General features: G+C 37.1%; 1 protein-coding gene across 1 annotated transcript in view; it reads left to right on the top strand.

The window, feature by feature from the left end:
* DMD (dystrophin) overlaps window positions 1–19,193 on the top strand; it is a gene marked incomplete at both ends in the record, with an annotated part of 1,915,324 nt that overhangs the window by 1,322,985 nt on the left and 573,146 nt on the right.

Genomic DNA, 19,193 nt, shown 5'->3' with positions numbered 1-19,193 from the left:
AGCAGGGAGGCCCCCAAAAGAAATTTTAAATGATCATTATGAAAAGCATTCCAATTTTGAATATTTAGATTTATCCACTTTTCCCATAAAAATGTTGTATAGTAGACATACTTTTAAGAGTAGAGGGAAAATAAGTAGATTTTGAAAATTGGAATGGAATGCTTAAAGGAACAGATTTGGTGCCCAACTACCATTATTTACATACAACACATGGCTTTGGAAAATCACTTTTAACAAATTCCTTTTGGCCCCAAAAGGTTGGATCACATAATTAGTTGTTTTAAACTTCTGGGTGATCATACTTGCTCTGTATTATCCACAAGAATGTGCCAGGCAGCATACTATGCACGTCATATTTAATATTTCTGATCTGTTCAAGTATAGTGCAAACTAACCAGTATTATATTTATCTCCTAAAGGAGACAGTTAGTTGCCCCAGCTGATGCTGTTAATAAATATATGCATTCCAACCCAACTTTATTGTGAGAAAACCATATATATCTCACACATATACATAGATGAATATATATGTACAAACTACATATAAAATATATATTGAAACAATATTGAGAATTACTCTTTAGGACTTATCTGGGGAGTAAAAAGAGGAGAGATGAAAATGAGTTTGCTTAAGAAATATAATACATTAAAATAGGCATGCTTAAAATCTTCAACCATTCTGTGAAAATGTATACCAAAGGAAGCAATCATTGGGAATCTGATTCTTGAGTAGAAAGGCAACAAAGAGCTAAAATAAAACTTTCTGAGAGGAGAATTTTTTTTAAAGATTTTATTTTGTTTATTTATACAAGCACTGGGTGTAGTCAGAAGTGCGGGAGGGTGAGAGAATTCACAAGAGTCAGAAGGGAGAGCAGAGCAGGCAGACTGTCGAAGTACACTGCTGAGGGGAGCAGCGGGCGGCAGGAAGCTTCTGCGCACCATGTGGGACCCTCGCCCAGCAGCCAGGGGTCGAACCAACGCTGTAGAGGCTGTGGGCAGCTTCGCAACCCAGCGCTCAACCACTGCGCCACCCAGGGAAGCCCGAGGAGAATATTTTTATGGTCCAGATAGGGTAAGAGGAAGTGGTCTCACCAAAGACCTACTTTTGTTCCTTTGGTTTGCATTTCTATAAGCTAATTTCTTATTTTCATTGATGATCCAACTCATATTCTTTTCATATTCTCTCTCCCCCATCCCCAGTCCCATTCTCCCCTCTCTCTTCCTCTCTCTCTCTCTCTCTCTCTCTCTCAACACACACACAAACACACACTTCATCAGACAATTACATAGATACCAGTCTGTTGGTTTTTTGAACTAAATTACTAGGCCTGGTTATTGTTTGACCTGTGGGAAAAAGGTAATAGTACAAGTTTGTACCTCAAGATTAAAGGCAAGGCAATACTGTGAAATTAGCAAATGACAGAAATAATACAGAGAAAGGGAACAAAATATTTGAAGATTTTATTATTAAACCATGTTTGACAAGAGAAATTTAATGTCACCTCCAAGAACAAAATCACATATATTGTTGAATGGAAGGATATGAGGTTTAGAGGGAACAATTATTTTTAAACCAGTTATACATCCTTAAAGTGTGTGGTTTACATATGTTTTGAATTGTTCTAAGTTTATGTTTTTAAGCATGACTGACTTTTGGGCTATTTTTACTAGACAACACTCGCAAAAGCTTACTATGATACGTAAGGCTTAGTTACATTTCTATACCCTCACAGAGGTGTTATTATCACACTGTGTGTGTATAAAAGGTTCGTTCAAGCCAGGCATGAGAATGTTGTGGAATCAAAGTACAGGATATATCATTTAAGAATTTGTAATTTGAGGAGTGATATAGATATATATTTTTTTCTGGTACTATTGGGAAATGGTAAGCAGAAAATGCTAACAGGAAATAGATTAGCAACAAGAATCTTTGAATTCAATGTGCAGATACAGAATCGTTAAGATATCAAGTCTTGGATACCATTCCAGAGTTTGCTAGATTTTTTATACCTGGTTCTTATAAAGATGAGGAATGTCTCTAAATTGTTTTAACCAAAATAATATTAGAATAACTCTAATATCATTTTTTCAATTTTTACCATGGACATTTTAACATGCATTAGAGCAAGAGTCTCCAATGATTTATAATTTCCATGTTCAAATTTCTTTATCCTGTGCTTCTTCCTTGTAGCAAACATGATGGACAACTGAAACATGTATTTGTAGGTTTGCCTTGATTTAGTGTATTCAGCCTTAATAACATCTCTAGTAAACAAAACCACTCTGAATCAACAAGAATAATTGCCATGATTTTTATATATGGTCATAAATATTTTAAGTGAGACTTGTCTTTCATAAGTGAAATTTGATTATTTTTAGTGGTCCTACAACAAAAGAGAGCACCAAGCCCCCAAATCAAAAATGTTTTGTATATATTAAGAAGAAACAACAATTTGGTGTCAATTCAATCACGAATGAAATGCTATTATATGAGAACATCTCCCTGGCTTGTATGGGTGTAATGGGGCATGGGATTTACAGATTTGGCAATAACTGAGAGATTGAAAAGATATGTGGCTTTTCCCCACAACTACTTTGCTTATTGAAACCCTCAGTTTATGCTGTGAAAAGAGCTTATTGTTTTCTTTCCATGTAAATCATCTTAGTTTTTATATGTTCATTTAAGAGTCTGTAATTTGGGTAGTGATATACCCCCCCCCCGGTACTGAAAATGGTAAGCAGAAAAAACTAATAGGAAATAGCAAGTGTCCTATAAATCAGTCCTTTCTTTCCCTCTGTCCCTCCCTCCCTGACCGTCTCTCTCTCTCTCTCTCTCTCTCTCTCTCTCTCTCTCTCTCTCTCTCTCTCTCCCCCTCTCCCTCCCTCCCTCCTTTGTCTCTTCATTCTTTGTTTCCTCTCCTCTTTTCCCCTTTTCTTGCTCACTTCCCATCTTTGTGTATGTATGTTAAATTGAGTCAATTAGAGAATTGTTTGTTGCTGTCAGACCAGCTGATGGTGAGTTTTCTCTGCTTTCATATGAGATTGCAGGTGGACTTGGGTTGGAGCAGCGTGGTTCTCCACGTTTGGGTCAAGCCTGTGGTGTAATATCCTTATTTGCTATTCTCATGCTCCCAAACTTTATTACAACTCCCTGGTAGACAAAAGTTACTCCTAAACTATTTGTCAAAATTAATGCTGAATAACATTGTTGTTTGAAAAAATAAGTATCAGTATAAAAGTTAAGGAATTAATATGTGTCGATAATGTCACTTTTTCACGGACACATCATGTGTGTGAACTAGGTCAGCCATGTCATAGACTTCAGTTGTAACTTTAGATTCCTTATACCTTCAGGTATGTCCGAAATGTTTCATTATTATCTTCTAGAAAATCATCTCATTGTGTTTTAAAAAGCTGGAGTGTGGAATGGGGAAAGGACAAAGATCATAGGAATTGTTGATCAAGATGCTTCATCCAAACTTTCTTTTTTTTTAAGGATTTATTTATTTATACAAGCACCGGGGTACAGTCAGAAGTGGGGGAGGGTGAGAGAATTCACCAGAGCGGGGAACAGAACAGGCAGACTGAAGAAATACACTGCTGAGGGGAGCAGTGGGCTCGGCAGGAGAGGTCTGTGGTGCCATGTGGGACCCTCGCCGGTGGCCGGGGATCGAACCGGCACTGCTGCCACCAGGGGAGGCCCCAAACTTTCTTTTTTAATGTTATCACCGCCACCACCATTTTAAAATTAAGTTTTCACTATGTTACTGTTCTTGTCCTCAGCCTTTCGCCATATAATTTATGTACAGAATTTATGCTGGATCCTTTTACTAAAGATATGATGAGATATTTATTGTAATTTGAGAAATATCTTCATTTCAAAATGTCATCATTTTTGCTCTGAATGATCAGAAAGAATGTAGCATATGTATGATTCATCTAATGAGAAATAGAACAGGAACATTAATATTATTTCAGGTCTTTCTTAATATTGGCACAGCTATGAATCAGCAAGACATTTTTTTCCCCTAGTTTGAGATGTGAGATCCTAGACAATTAAAATCTCACTGATGTTTCACCACCAGGTGATTCTATATTTGAAATTTTTTTCCAGTAAGTTTTCACCTTATATAGATAAGAGAGCAGACAAATAAAAAAAAAAAAAAGAGGATTGGTAATTGCTCTTCTCTCTGTGCTCTGTGTCCCTATAGATTTTCCTTTTTTAAACTTATGATTGAGAAATTCAGAGGTCTCCTCCCTCTACCTCCTTTGCTTGTCTAGAGATTTGTAATTCATCATTTCAGAGAAAATCATCTACTGCCATCCTGAAGGTCATTTACCTGAAAATGATAGAGAGTAGAGTCTGTTCAAACAATTGCTTAGTAATTATCTATCAGTTATCATTGTTCATTAGTTCTGTGTTTCAGAATCGAGGGTCTGTCTCCCCACTTCCCTCATACCCCCCAACACATTATCATAGAGCCTTCTGATTCATTCACATCCTTGAGCTAAATTTGCCACCCACTGTGTTCCTGTTGTTCTGTGTATGGTAGTGAAAAGATTTAATTGGATATTGTTGAAAAGACACAGAGGCTAACTCTCAATTTTCCTATGTAGTTTTTCTCTCTCCCTCTGAACTACCTCCTTTTCTTGATGAGAAAATTGTCCTCTCCATGGTAACAAAAAAAAAAAAAAGGCCCTCAGATGTTTGGTAGTAGTCGTTGCAAAGAACACAGGTCAAAAAGTAGATGAAGTTTAAAACTGAAAAGATGAAGTTTAAAACTGAAAAAAAAAAAAAAAAAAAAAACCTCTGGAAAGGAGGCTTCATGTTTGTGTGGGGGTCTGGAAGAGGAAGAATGAAGTTGGATGAGCAAAGCTGAGCTAAGGAGGAAGATGGAGTTTCTGTATCCCAGAAGACCGTGCTTCTTCCTTTCCTTCTGGCTGTCCCTCCCCCAAAGATAAGGACTTTATTCTGGAATCCTTCCAGGATTCACTCCTGAAGAGCTGCTTGTCACAGAACAGCAACACCCTGATTTCCTCAGGGAGTCACCGTTCATTAATTTTATTTAATGGAACATTTTTGTGAGCTCCAGTTTCTACTTCTTAATAGGGACATTCAAATGGACGTTCAGTAGCAGAATGAAGAGGATACAACAATACACCTCTCCCAACTCCGAGGCCTCTGGTGAAACCAGGTCTGCCATGCAGAGTGGGATTCGCCCTGATGTAGGCCGTAGGTTGTGTGATTTTATAACCTTGTCACTGACTCACACAGCACTGAACCAGTGCAAAGAAGCATGCCGCAGTTTGACATACTGTTAATGTTAAATGACTATAGAACCATCGTGATAGAACTGAGTATGGTGCTCCAAAATGTTCATGTGTAACCCTGACAGGATGAAACGGGCTTTGCAGAGGGGCTAAGTTAAGGATTTTGATTGAAGAGATTTTCATGGATTATCCTGGAGGGCCCAGGGAAATCACAGAGGGTCTTATATGAGAGAAGACAATGTGATATTGGAGGCAGAGTGCAAAAGAAATAGTCAGAAGATGCTATGCTGCTGACTTTGAAGATGGAGGCGGGCTCAGAAGTCAGAGAGAGCAGGCAGCCTCTAGAACCTGGAAAAAGCAAGGACATAAATTCTTCCCTAGAGACTCCAAAAGTAGCCTCAGCTCTGCCAACAGCTTGTTTTTAACCCCTGATACCCATGGTCAGATTACTGACCTCCAGAACTATTAAAATAATAAATTTATATTGTTTTAACCCACTAAGTTGGGAGTAGTTTCGTTGTAGCAGCTGTAGAAAACTAATATAGCCATGGACATTTAATATTAACCTATTTAGTACAATTTTAATACCAGCTTGATTATCAGGATTTTTTGTTGAGTTATATGGAGTAAAGGTAGGGTAGAGAGAAAATGCTGTGGTCCCTCCATTTTAACCACAGAAATATGTATTTCTGCTGTTTAAAGTGACAGTTTGAAACATTCATTTGTAAAGTTTCAAGCCCTTAATCCCTAAAACAAATACAAGGATGTAGACCTCTTTGTCTCAATTTAAAAAAAAAAAAAGAAGAAGAAGAAAGCAACCAATGACACTGCAATTATGTGGGCATAAGAAAAGAAGTGTCCATTTGGAAACCAAGTTGGAAAAAAAATGAGTAACAAAGCAATCGTGATTTTTCACGCCTGATCGTTTTTTACAGAGTGCTTTGCCCTCTCATTTATAACTGCAGTGACGTATTGATGGAGTTGATCGCTTGAGAAGTGCACTCACAGCCACAGTAAAGTGAACATTGAGATTGAGAAGAGGAGGCAGAGTAGCTGACCTTGTGGCAATCAGACAGGGGGAGACTTAGGAGGCAGGAGACCCGAGTTCAGATGCTTCTCTACACCTAACTCACTGGTTATCCTAGGAAGTCACTAATCTCAGAGCCTACTTCCTCATAGGAATAAATGTACTTAATTTCCAGCTAGTTACAGTCGTTGCTTTTAAAACATCTTGCCAAGCTTCTGCTGCATTGTACCTGCTCGGAAATTGTAGCTGCTTAAGAAATTATAACTGCTTGAGAAAAATGATGTCAGATATATATAAAAGAAAAGAAAAAAATTATAACTGCTTTAGACATTTGTAGCTGCTGCAGAGAAAAACAGGGAAAGGAGATGCTGAGCCATTTTAGTCCACCTCCACCACGTTAGTTTTGTGGCCTTGGGTAGATTATGTGAACGCTGGGTGCTTCATTTTGCTTGTCTATAAAAATAAGATGGTCTCACTCATAGCAGGAATTTAGAAAACCTAAATAAGGGACCAGGGAAAAAACTGATCAATGCAAAGTAATAATCAAAATCAACAAGCAACTATTAAGCAGAGACATGCTGGGGGGTGGGGGATTAGGGAGGGGCAAGGAGAGGAAGAACTAGAGTCAAAATAAGGGGGGGTGCAATTGTATGGGGCATATAACCAAAATGAAAATGCATACATTGTGCAAAGATGAAAAATGATGTAATAATTATATAAAATAAAATATTTTTAAAAAATAAAAAAATAAGAGTACCTAGCATAAGGGGTTGCTAATAGATAATATATACCTAATTTGCTCAGGACAGTAAATGTGTGTAGGAAATGCACGGCAGCTAGATAGTGTTACAGTGTTATAACCTATGCTATACATTGACCTGTAAAACAGTGAGCTTTCTGAGAAAGTCCTAGTAAATGTTTCTGGTGAATATTATGTTTAAGTGAATCAAGATTAGGAGCAGATAATTACTATTAACAGACTGCAAGATCACTCTATTAAATCCAAACTTCATCAGTTGCATCTCTGAGATTCCCTTCTGTCCTATTTTTCTTTTCACCTACCACTTTGTGCTGCCCATTGTACAAATATTTTTTGTAGAGTTATTTTATTTATGCATATAAGAACTGGGGTATAGGACAGAGGTGTGGGGGGTAAGAGGATTCACCAGAGACAGACTGGGGAGCAGAACAGGTGCATCCACTGAAATACACTACTGAGGGGAGCAGCGGGGAGACAGGAGAAGTCTGCTGTGCCGTGTGGGTCAGCTCCCTGGCCAGGGATTGAACTCATGCTGCAGTGGCTGATGATAGCATGGCAGCACTGAGACTAACCCCTGTGCCACCAGGGAGGCCTCCGATTGTACAGATATTTGGTGCTTGTGATTCCTCTTTAGTGACCAAGTACTATGAGTGACTTTTGTCATTACTAGTATATAATAGAACCTCTTTTATAAACTAAAAGCATGAAATTGTGTTTTCTCCCAGCTTACTTAGCTTTGTAAAGTTTCAATTGAAGTATTGACTCATTAACACCTGTTCTGGTTTCTGTTTTAGAGAAAATTTTCCCTCAAAGTAAGGTAGATCATCAATATGAGAGAAAGCAAGAGCGAGAGATGAGAATTAGTTCTTATTCTCTAGTGAGAATTAGAAGCAACTAGCAGTTCTGATTTATTTATTGTTATCAGTTTTTATCTAATCTCACACCACTAAAGTATTTGAGACAGCATAGGATAAGCAGTTTTGTTCCCTTCATATAAATAAAACAGAAAAGTAGATAGAGAATTCTTACTGCAACCTTTCTCTAGGGACTCCTGCTTCCTTTCAAATTACTTAAAATGTATTGGAATGACTATTACTAATAAGCAACCTTTCCAATAAAACAGAATTCATCTTAACTCTTCCCTAATGTCAACAGCTTACTTAGGTATGCAACATTATAACAACCATTTAAGAACTGATTATCCCTGCCCTTGGAGCAGCTTGAAGCTGGAAGTTAAGAGACTGTATATGGGCCTCCCTGGTGGCCCAAGGGGTTGAACGCAGTGCTGTGAAGCTGTCTGTGGCCTTTGTGGTGAGAGTTCGATCCCCGGCTGGCCAGGAGCAACCCACATGGCATTGCAGACCTCTCCTGTCTCACCCACTGCTCCCCTCAGCAGTATATTTTGGTACTTCTCCCTGTTCTGCTCCCCTCTCTCTCTGGTGAATCTTCTCACCCCCCATGACTCTGGCCTGTACCCCACTTCTGGAAAAAAAAAACAGAGGCTATATATGTTTCCCTATCAAGCAGAACATACAGTTTCCGTAGTTCTCGGCATCGGCTTCATTGGAGTTGAGTCGAATGTTTGCTTGGAACTACGCCACATAAAGCAATCCCCCTACACCCCGCAGCTGGGATCCTTCATGCTGCAGGGTAAGTGTGTGATTTACAGGCACAGTGTGCTAACATAGACTCATTTTGATAGTATGAGAACTAGTATGGTCTAGGGAATAGAAAAGTATATCTGAGGTTCTCCCCATAGAATATGTCCCCTCCCTTAAAAGCTGTCACACTGCAAGTTCCAATTGAGTTAAAGGCTGTTGTGCTCCTACAGGGAAATCTATTCTATTGTAATTTTTATATCCCCCAATAACGGTCTGTTCTTTGTTTACTGAAGAGAGCTTTTATGTCATGAAATGGTATTTTTTTGACAGAAAAGCAAAATCGTTGTTTTATTATAGAAATTTTCCTCTTACAACAGCAAAAATAAATAGCTCATTTCTTAAGCTCCTGATCAATGTCTGACACCTCCTACCCCCAGCAACACTTCACTGCAAGTGTATTAACACTCCATAATGGCAAAGCTACTCACCTACCAAGAACTGAGCTTCACAAATGATTTACAGCTAAGCCAGGGCTTAAACACAGTGCACCCAATCAAAGGCAGATTTTTATCTTTTCCCCAGTCATATAATTTTTGAGAAAAAACAGATTAATGTCAGTCTCTGAGAATATGCAAAATATGTTGTCTATTTTGAAGCATGAGATCCAATTGTTAAACTTTTTGTTCCTTCTATGCAAGTCTAAATGACACGTATGACAATATTTTGATGCTAAAGTATGATATAGATTTTCCACATGCTTCTCCATTCAAATATTGCCACTTCTTCTAAATGCATGTAGGTGTATATGTGTCCCATCTCTCTCTTCCCCCACCCAACTTCGTTGTAAAATTCAAAGAGGTTCCCAGACCATTCAGATATCTTTCCTTAGCAAGAACACAACTTGTTTGCTATTCATGTATTCATGTGGTGTTGTCTTCACTGTATAGCCCTGGGAACTGGGTGAAATCAGAAGATTGAAACTTGATGAATGAAATGGAGTCTATATAACATATTCTTCCATTGCTATTACTATAAAGAAACCTGGTCTAGCCATATTTGACTAATTTCTACCTAAGGTGTTTGAATTCTCACACATAGATTTATTGCTTTAATTTCTCCAAGACTGGTTGATATAAGTGTAATTATCCTCATTTTATAGATGAATAAACTGAGCCTGATTCTATCCCTCTATATGCGACATGAATTGAACAGCTGTGCCAATTATTTTGATAATTCGAGTCTTAACATCTACCATTTGAAGATAGGGAAAGAGCACTTGGGGCCTTGAATTACACCGATTGACAGTGTACATGAGTTAATCGCCTCTGGATAATCGCTCATTGCTCCACTTGACTTGCCATCCCCAGGTAGCATCACAGAACAGTGACATTCCTTGCTCTGCCTCAGTTTGATGACTGCTGTTCCCAATAAAAAACCAAGGTTTTTGTCTCAATAACTAAGTAAGTGCCCTTTCTAACCTGTTTTGCAAACAGGAAAAGGCTGAATGCATTTTCAGCATAACCTTTTGTTTGCTTTGACTTTTTATCTTTGAAGGGATTAGTACAGTGCTTGTTAAATAACAGTCAGTTTCCTACCCTAGAAAGGGAATTTTTCTCCCAAGACTCATTTCCCAAGGAAAATATCATAGGTTGAATGCAATAATAGATACTAAAGGACATTGAAAAGATCATAAAAAGTGACATCATATTATATTGATAATTCTTATTGCCACTGATAATAATCTTTGAAGTTTTTACTTCTGGAGAGAACCCAATTTTCTATCATAGTCTGAAAGACTGTTCTTTAGAGTAGGAACTTAATTATTTGACAAAACATTCTCAGTGTTTACTTTTTTTCTAAACTGAAACTTCAGTCTCTTTTTATCCCCCTTTTGAATTTAATATTACAAATGGCATCAGACAATCAACTTAAAAGTTATCTGAGACAGGGTTTTTTTTTCATTTTATCATTTTTATTATGGCAACATTGGTTTACAACCAATGATTTAGGGGTATGGGTCCACACCTTTTCAAATATATGTTCCCACAATACCCCCATCACCAAACCTGGAACAGATTTTTAGAAGCAATGGGGTTGATTTTTTTTTTTTTTATTACAAGCACTGGCATTATCTTCTCCCTAAATAAAAGGATAAAAGAAGTTAAATATTTTTACATGTTTCCATTACTGCAGAGCTTTCCTCCCCATTCCTTCCCAAGCTCTCTAGTATATTCACTCTTCTTCATATTGGTTTAAGTTCAATTCTTGTTCTGGAATCTTCTCTCTCATCATTAGATTACTATCAAGCCTATTCATCCTTTTAAGTTACAGATCATGTTCCTGGTCCTCTTGGCCTTTTCCCTGAATATGCTCCTATTAAAATTCCATTCTTCAGAATCTGTTTAGCATAGACACTGCTATATGTATAGTTTATTGCATTTGTTATTTACATTTTGGCTTCTGTTATTCGTTAAGTGCATATGTGAGCACAGGTGGGCAGATTTAAAGGCTGTCTCTTCAACTACTTTGCAAGTTCATTGAATTCATTGGGGATGTTCTTTTATGCCTCCTCTACCACCCACAAAACACATTATCTATGGTAGTGTACTGTGCATAGGATACTGCCAATATTTCCTGCCTATTTCATTGATTAGCACTCAATTTCCTGTCAGCTCTAGTCTCCTTTATCTGGCTTTCCTACAGGTTTTGGACAACATCATTAGGATGCAAATCAAGATGTTCTGTGCCAGGCTAAATATTGTAAATAGTGCCCTCAGAGTGTTACCTTTCACTACTTACGCTATATAATTTATTCTCCATTTAATTTGGTTCACTTATAATTCAGTTTTGCTATATAGGGTACTTTGATTCAATTAAAGAAATTTATCTTGTTGAAGTTGAAGCGATTCTGATAGATGTTATTCAAGGTATAACAAGAAATGGATAATGGAAAAACTTGAATGAGAATAGTCCAAAAATATGTATATTGGAAAATGATTTCAGTTTTCCTTTTCTCTAAAATATCTGTAGGGAGAAAAAATTATATCACTTAATTTACTGGGTCATAACATCAAAAGCCTGCAAATGTGATGCTCATGACAAAAACCTATCATAAAACTGCCCCAATTATCCTTTGTCAATATGCTAAATTTACAGAACAATAGGTTTTCAAGAAATGCGAACAATGTAGAATAACTAATAGATCTAGTGTTGAATAGCTAAAAATATCAGCGCCCTTTCTATCAGCTTAGAAATGTATTTGCAAATCATTATCAACAAATTGTAGCCTAACATTCTTCTTTCTTCTTGACTTTGAAATGATATTTCAAGATCCCCAATTTAGACCACATTATTTACTTACTGGCATGTGGAACTGAAAGGAGTTTTTATTTTTTGCATGTTAAGGGTTTTATGAAATCACAAGGAAATCAATCCTTTAAGTTTCCCATGACAGAATAACTTGGAAATGATCACCATAATCTCTTTTTCAACAATGAGATGGAATTTATTTTAAAAATAACATACTAATAGTAGATTATCTTTGTATTACAATGTTACAAAAAAAGGCATAGAATTTGGGAGACTTAAGATACATTTTTAAGCCACCAAGAATGCCAACCAATAAGAAAAGGATTCATTGCAAAGAAATAGAGAAATAAATTTTACTGACTGTCCTTTAGTTTTTGAGTTTGATAGTAATTTCTTAAATAGCTATCTTATTTTTCATTTTAAAGGTAACCAAAGAATCAGTAGTTTTTCTAATACTGATAAACACTGCTTGAAACAGGAATATGCATTTCAGTAATTTTCACACCCTTCCAATTATAATTATTTTTTATCACTTTGCCTATTGTGACCAATTAGTCAATCAACACTGTTACCTGCTTACTATATTTCTAGAAAAGGACCAAAAATAATCCAGAAAGAATAAGGTTACAAAGGTATGGGATTACAAAAATCTCAGTTTCCATAGTTTCAATTATTATAGTCTTCTCTGCTTTCCATTTCCTCTTGATGAAATCCAAATACCTCAAACTGATTTATTAAAAAGTCAACCAGGGCCTCCCCTGGTGGCGCAGCGGTTGAGCGCTGTGCTGCGAAGCTGCCCCCAGCCTCTGCAGTGCCGGTTCGATCCCCAGCCGCCGGCGAGGGTCCCACATGGCACACAGGCCTCTCCTGCCGCGCCCGCTGCTCCCCTCAGCAGTGTATTTCTTTGTCAGTCTACCTGTTCTGTTCCCTGCTCTGGCTCTGGTGAATTCTCTCACCCTCCCGCGCTTCTGACTGTACCCAGTGCTTGTATAAATAAATAAATCAATCTTTAAAAAAATCCAACCATGAGTGACTTCTACCAAGCTCACCTAAATTTATCTCCTATTATTTCCAATGAATTCCAAACACCAGCCAGCCCAGCTGAGGATGTTACACTAAGTGAAACAAGTCAAACGCAGAAACACAAACACTATGTAATCTCATATATGTAATCTAAAAAAAAGTTGCATTCAGAGAAACAGAATAGAATGATGGGAATGATGGTTGCCAGGGGTTGGGAAGTAAGGGAAATGGAAAGTTGGTGATAGAGTACAAACTTCCAGTTACAATTCTAGAGATGTCGTGTGCAACGTGGTAGCTTCATTAGCAATAATGTATACTTGAAATGTATATACCACATGCACACACACACACACAAACAAACAAAAGGTTACTGAGGTGATGGGTATATTAACTAGTTTAACTTGTTTGATTATTGGTATCACGGTGTTTATATATCGCAGAATATCTTCTTGTAGACCTTTATGTACAATTTCTGTTGGTCATACAAATACACATATGTATATGTGCCCAATTAAAGCAGTAAAACTGTAAAATAGAAGTCCAAGAAACAATATCATTTGTATGATTTAGACAGAGAAGAACTAAAGACTTCATAAACTCTACTTCCTTCAGAAGACCCTCCTTGACCCCTCCGTTTGGTTAACTGTCTCTGCTAAATACTGTGATAACTCCCCACACCTCCCCTACCATAATATTCAGCTCAGTTATATTGTAATTGCTTACTGCCTGTCCTTAGGACTACTTTACTTTCTCCTTGAAATGAAGATACTTAGCTCCTACACAATTGTATCCCCTGTGCCCAGCTCAATGACTGAAGTAACATAAGCACTAAAAAAATGTTGTTGAAATACAAATTGGAAGACATTTTACAAAACACCTGGCCTGTATTCTTCAATCAGTGATAGGAAGTTCAAAGAAAGGCAAAGAACTATTTCAGATTAAAGGAGACTAAAGAGAGGTGACAACTAAATACAGTTCATGAGCCTGCACTAATAAAGCCAATTAATAGCTGTCATACTATGAATAAGGAATATGGATTAGATTATAGTACTAAAGTTATGTCAAATTCCTGACTTGGAAATTAAGTTGAGGTTATATAAGGAATATTTTTGTTCTTAAGAAATAAGTATTGAAGAGTAAAGGGCATGATATCTGCATATCATCCTCAAATGGTTCCAAAAACACTACATATATATTACATATATAGATATATTGACACAAAAATGATAACTATAACCAAAATGTGGCAAAATATTGACAGTCTGGGTGAAGGATGAATTAGAGTACTTTGATCTTGCAAATTTCCTATAAATTTGAAATTACATAAAAATAAGATGTCTTTTAAAGTATTTCTTGAATGAATGAAGAAAGAGATAATCATAGAAAATGTAAAGCAGAAGTTCACCCAGAGAGATGCTGATAGATCATTGAGAGAAATACAGAAGCTACGCCAAGCAGGAAAGTATCCAAGCTGTTCAAAATGTCAGTGAGAAGTGAGGAAGTGGAAGACATCAAAGACGGCTTTGGAGTTGGCCAATCTATTTGGAGAGGCAGCTGAATGCAAGAATAGAAGCCAGAATTAAGGTGCTCAGTGAGGCAGTTGAAAGCTAGACAGATGATTAGCATCTTCACAGGTAAAACTCCTTGAGTTACCAGAAAGGCTACAATTTAGTACCTACCTGAGTTAAATGCGTCTTTGCTTTCATATATAAAGTAGTCCTGTAAATGATTTCATCTTGTCGATCTTTAATGTCAATGTTTAAAAGTTGTAAATAAGAGTGTAAGGTCTACGTTTTGACTTTATGTGTAAGCTTAATTTATTTATTTCCTGAAAATGGCAGCAACTGAAAATCATCAAGGGCCTTTGTTCTAACTGTAACTTGTGAATGCTACTGATTGTAGAAAGTATAAAAAGTATAAAGTATTTTTGTTAAGCTCTTTCCTTAGATATATGAATCCTAACTATTCAAGTAAATATGAAGTTTTCTATTTGAGTATGATTTAGGTAGAATTCCATTTTAACAAGTACAACAACAAAATGTAATTCTTTCTAAAAGCATAAAATGACCTACTTATAGTATATATGGCATCATTGTTTAACTCTCTTTTATATGGGATTGCTATTTATAACCTCTTCCCGCCACCCTGGGGGGACTTCGTAGGATTAAAAGCTTCTGATTCACTTTGTATTTGAAGATTTTTTTTTTCCTCCATCTTTGCTCAGCTAGTGGAATCCATGATGAATTCTCATCTCCAAGGGGTAAGCTGTTTTTAGTTAAAGCCCTCTAGCTGGCTTAGGACTCCTTAGAAATAGCATTGATTCCTTCCTTCGCTTGTGTTTGTTTCTTCCAGAATGAGAGAATTCATACAGACATGATCAATTATCATGCTTAGGTACTGTTAAGCATGTAATGGTTTTAGTTTTGTTCACTTCAGTTATACATGTAATGAATAGCTGGGCTCAGAAAAAATAAAAAAGCATATTTACCATTCTACTTGTTTAGCATGTTGTAGGGTAAGTAAAGTATCAGGCTTTTCTGCCCCCCCCCACCCCCCGCCATTAGGGTTGGTGGTTGAATCCTTGTGGTCCTGAATGCATGCCTGATGGCGAACACCTGGAGTAGGGTGTGGGCATGCTTAGATGGGATCACCTGGGCTGAGAGACTGGGCTTAATAAGGGCGGCGTCACGGGGACGCCAGCAGAACAAACGGAGGAACCACGAGAGAAGCAGAGAGAACGCGAGAGAAGGCTGGAGAGCCCAGAAAGAGTGAAGACTTGCTGGGGGCTGGGAGGCCTGCCAGCCTCCCAGCCCCCCAGCACCTCTGTCAGCCATGTACCTGCTAAATAGCCTGCAAAAGCCACTGAGGCCTCCAGGACTCTCTCCTCCTTTATCCCATCTGCTCATATCATAAAAACCTGCACCGTGCCCAATCCTGCCACTACACACGTACAGCGGTGAGAGCATGAGACTGGGGACCGAGAAACAGAATTTCATATGTGGATTCTTTGGAGGTGGATAGTTTGACTAATGATCTAATCTAAGGTGTTCCATTTATGGGGTGGCTCAGTGGAATAGAGATGAAGGTCATTGCGTTTGAGAAGTTTTGCTATTATGAAACTAAATTGTAAATGAAATTAGAATAGCAAATAGAATACAATCAAATGAAAAGGAAAAAGTATTCTCTCATGTTTATGGGTATTCTGTTCATTAGTCAGAAGGTCTTTGAGTCACTGTTTTTATGTCTTAATGAAAAAAGACTCAAATATATGTCATATTCAACCCCTTTATTTCTGGAAAGAAAATCAAAGGAGAAACTTGCCACTCTACTGAGAAACCACATTCTATAGCAATATGTATTACTTTACAGCTTCTTTTTTGAAGTGTTTATTTGTATGTATTGACCAAAGCATAAGATAAAGAGTAGTGATTTTTAAAAAATACTTTAGAAGTACACAGTTTTATTGCAGTTGTAAATTTCCTTAGCTTTTTAAGAAGTTGCTTCAAAGGATGTCATTAATAATCTTCTCAGGTGCTTAAGAAGCATGTGTCTGTCAGCAGAATTAGAGAATCACCCAACTAGAGAACAGGTTTCACAATACCTTGAGTCCTATTTTGTTCATTAGAAAGGAAAATGGCTTGTTTTAAGTCTAAATTGACATGCTCGCTAATTTCAGTAGCAAAAGCTGTTCATTGTGGTCAGATTTAATTTAGACCTTGATAAGGTTCAGATTAAAGTTGACCAAGTTACTCCCACAACATACTTCTTAAGTGAACTTTGTAATCTTAAAAGAAAGGGAAAAGTATAGCCAACATTGACTTATCTATCCAAAATTGAGAAGCAAAAGACCAGCCTGGTTGTATGAGAGCGAATTAATATTAAATACAAGAAAAGTAACAATAAAGATAATTTTTATCATATAAAAATTCCAAATATGAAAAAACACAAATTTTCATTTAAATTACATACACTATACCTTACGCATTTGTACACTACTACATCCATCGCACCAAAATAAATGAGTAGCAGTTGATATTTATACTGTTAATGAATGAGTAGATAAATTTGTGTCCTTTGCCAGCTGTATATTTTTAGACTTTGTTAAATTTGGAGAGAAGGTTTGGCTTGATCTGAGGTTTCTGGTTAAGTTTGTTTTGTTTTGTTTTTAAATCAACTATTGAATGTATTAAACATTTAACAGTTAGGAATTCCAAAGCACTTTGTTACTTTGCTGTGTCTCAGATAACCAGAGTTGAACATTCTAAGCCTGGAAACTATCCCATGGTATATAATCTATCTGCTACTGTATGGTTTCTACTTTAGAATTTGTGCAGTGCTCTCCTACTGACTTATGCCACTTACTTCAATGGCTGTCTTTGGCAATTTGTTCCATATTTCAAACACCCTTTTGTGTAAAGAAACCATAAAAGCTACAAACCTGAAAATTGGATTTTTCTTCTGAGCAATCATAGCTTACAAATGTGGAAAATTTGTTAAAAGTTAGCCCCTCCAATTTTTCAGCACATAGAGGGGGGAATGTTCAAAATAGATGTGTAATATTTGGATAAGTTCTCCCATTATTTGAATACTACCAAAAGCGATTGAACTTAAATCACAAGACCTAGTATCCCATCTTTTCACACACAAAAAAAAATCCCACTATAGAATCATCACAATTTGGTTGTTCCAAAACCAAAAATTCTCAGAAAATCAACCAGAGTCAAAGTTTCATCAGTATGATTATCTACTACATTTTATCTCTTCACTTTCGTCAGCCTGAAGCATGGGAGTTAAAATCCTAAAGACTTCTGGTTTGGTTTCCAGTGTGGCTATTAGGAGAACAAAATTGAGAATCCATGTAAAACAGCTATCACATAGTGGTTATAAAATAATAAATACTCATAATATTTTTTAAAGATTTATTTATTTATGCATACAAGAGCTGGGGCACAGGCCAGAGGTGCAGGGCGTGAGGGGATTCACCAAAGCCAGAGCGAGGAACAGAACAGGCAGCCTGACTGAATACACTGCTGAGGGGAGCAGTGGGAGAGACAGGAAAGGTCTGCGCCATGTGAGTTTCTCTCTGGCTGGCCAGGGATCGAACTCATGCTGTAGAGGCCACTGATTGCCTCAGAGTGTGGTGCTTAGCCCCTTGTACCACCAAGGAGGCCCAAATACTCATAATATTCACCCAAACTAAAATAAATATATAGAGAGATATATATCTGTATATATCTATATATCTGCATATATATATATATATACATTCAGTTTTAGAACAAAAGCAAGGGAGAGATCTTATTTTTCACAACTTCTTTGTAAATATCACTGAAATTTGGATCCATTAGTGTAAAGAGAATAAGATGACAGAGACAATAGACAGGCAGATGAGGGAAGGAGGGATTTCTTGATGATTATCATTAACACCTATAAAGTTTACAAAAGTGTTGACTTAAATGTATTTAGTTCATTTATTTAAAGCAGTATTAAGATCAGTTGTAACACAGAATATGAAAGCTCATGTCCACTCTGCTACTTTTTAAACTTGCTGAAACTCATTTTATAGGTGAGGAATCTCAGATATAAAGAAGTTAAATGAGATATCTCTTAAATTACTTCTGTGCTTCTTCTGTTTCTAAAACATATGCCTTAATTTTGATGCCACACAGAATGAGATTGCAAGCATATATAGTATATATAGCTCTCTTTCTCTTAAATACATTATTATAATTCAAAATTATGTTTCTTGGGCCTCCCCTGGTGGTGCAGCAGTTGAGCCCTGGGCTGCAAAGCTGCCCGCAGGCTCTGTAGCGCCGGTTCGATCCCTGGCCACCGGCAAGGGTCCCATATGGCATGACAGACCTCTCCTGCTGCACCCGCTGCTCCCCTCAGCAGTGTATTTCTTAGTGTGCCTGTTCTGTTCCCCGCTCTGGTGAATTCTCTCACCCTCCCGCACGTCTGACTGTTCTTAGTGCTTGTATAAATAAATTTTAAAAAATTATGTTTCTTACCTATGGCACTCATATATGGTTTAAGTAAACGGGGGTTTTCTGCAGTATCTCTGTCTAAGCTCTTAAATAGTGAAACAATCTATAATCAAGATTTTCATTTGAAATATTTTGGGCATCTAATGAAACACTCTTCCTGTTAAATTGTTCTCTGCAAAGCCTGACACATTAGAGATTTATATTCAGTAACATCT

This window comes from Talpa europaea (genome assembly GCF_964194135.1).
Source record: "Talpa europaea genome assembly, chromosome: X".
Classification (NCBI taxonomy): domain Eukaryota; kingdom Metazoa; phylum Chordata; class Mammalia; order Eulipotyphla; family Talpidae; genus Talpa; species Talpa europaea.
The sequence above is the reverse complement of the archived record's forward strand: the minus strand, read 5'-3'. Positions and strand labels throughout refer to the sequence as shown.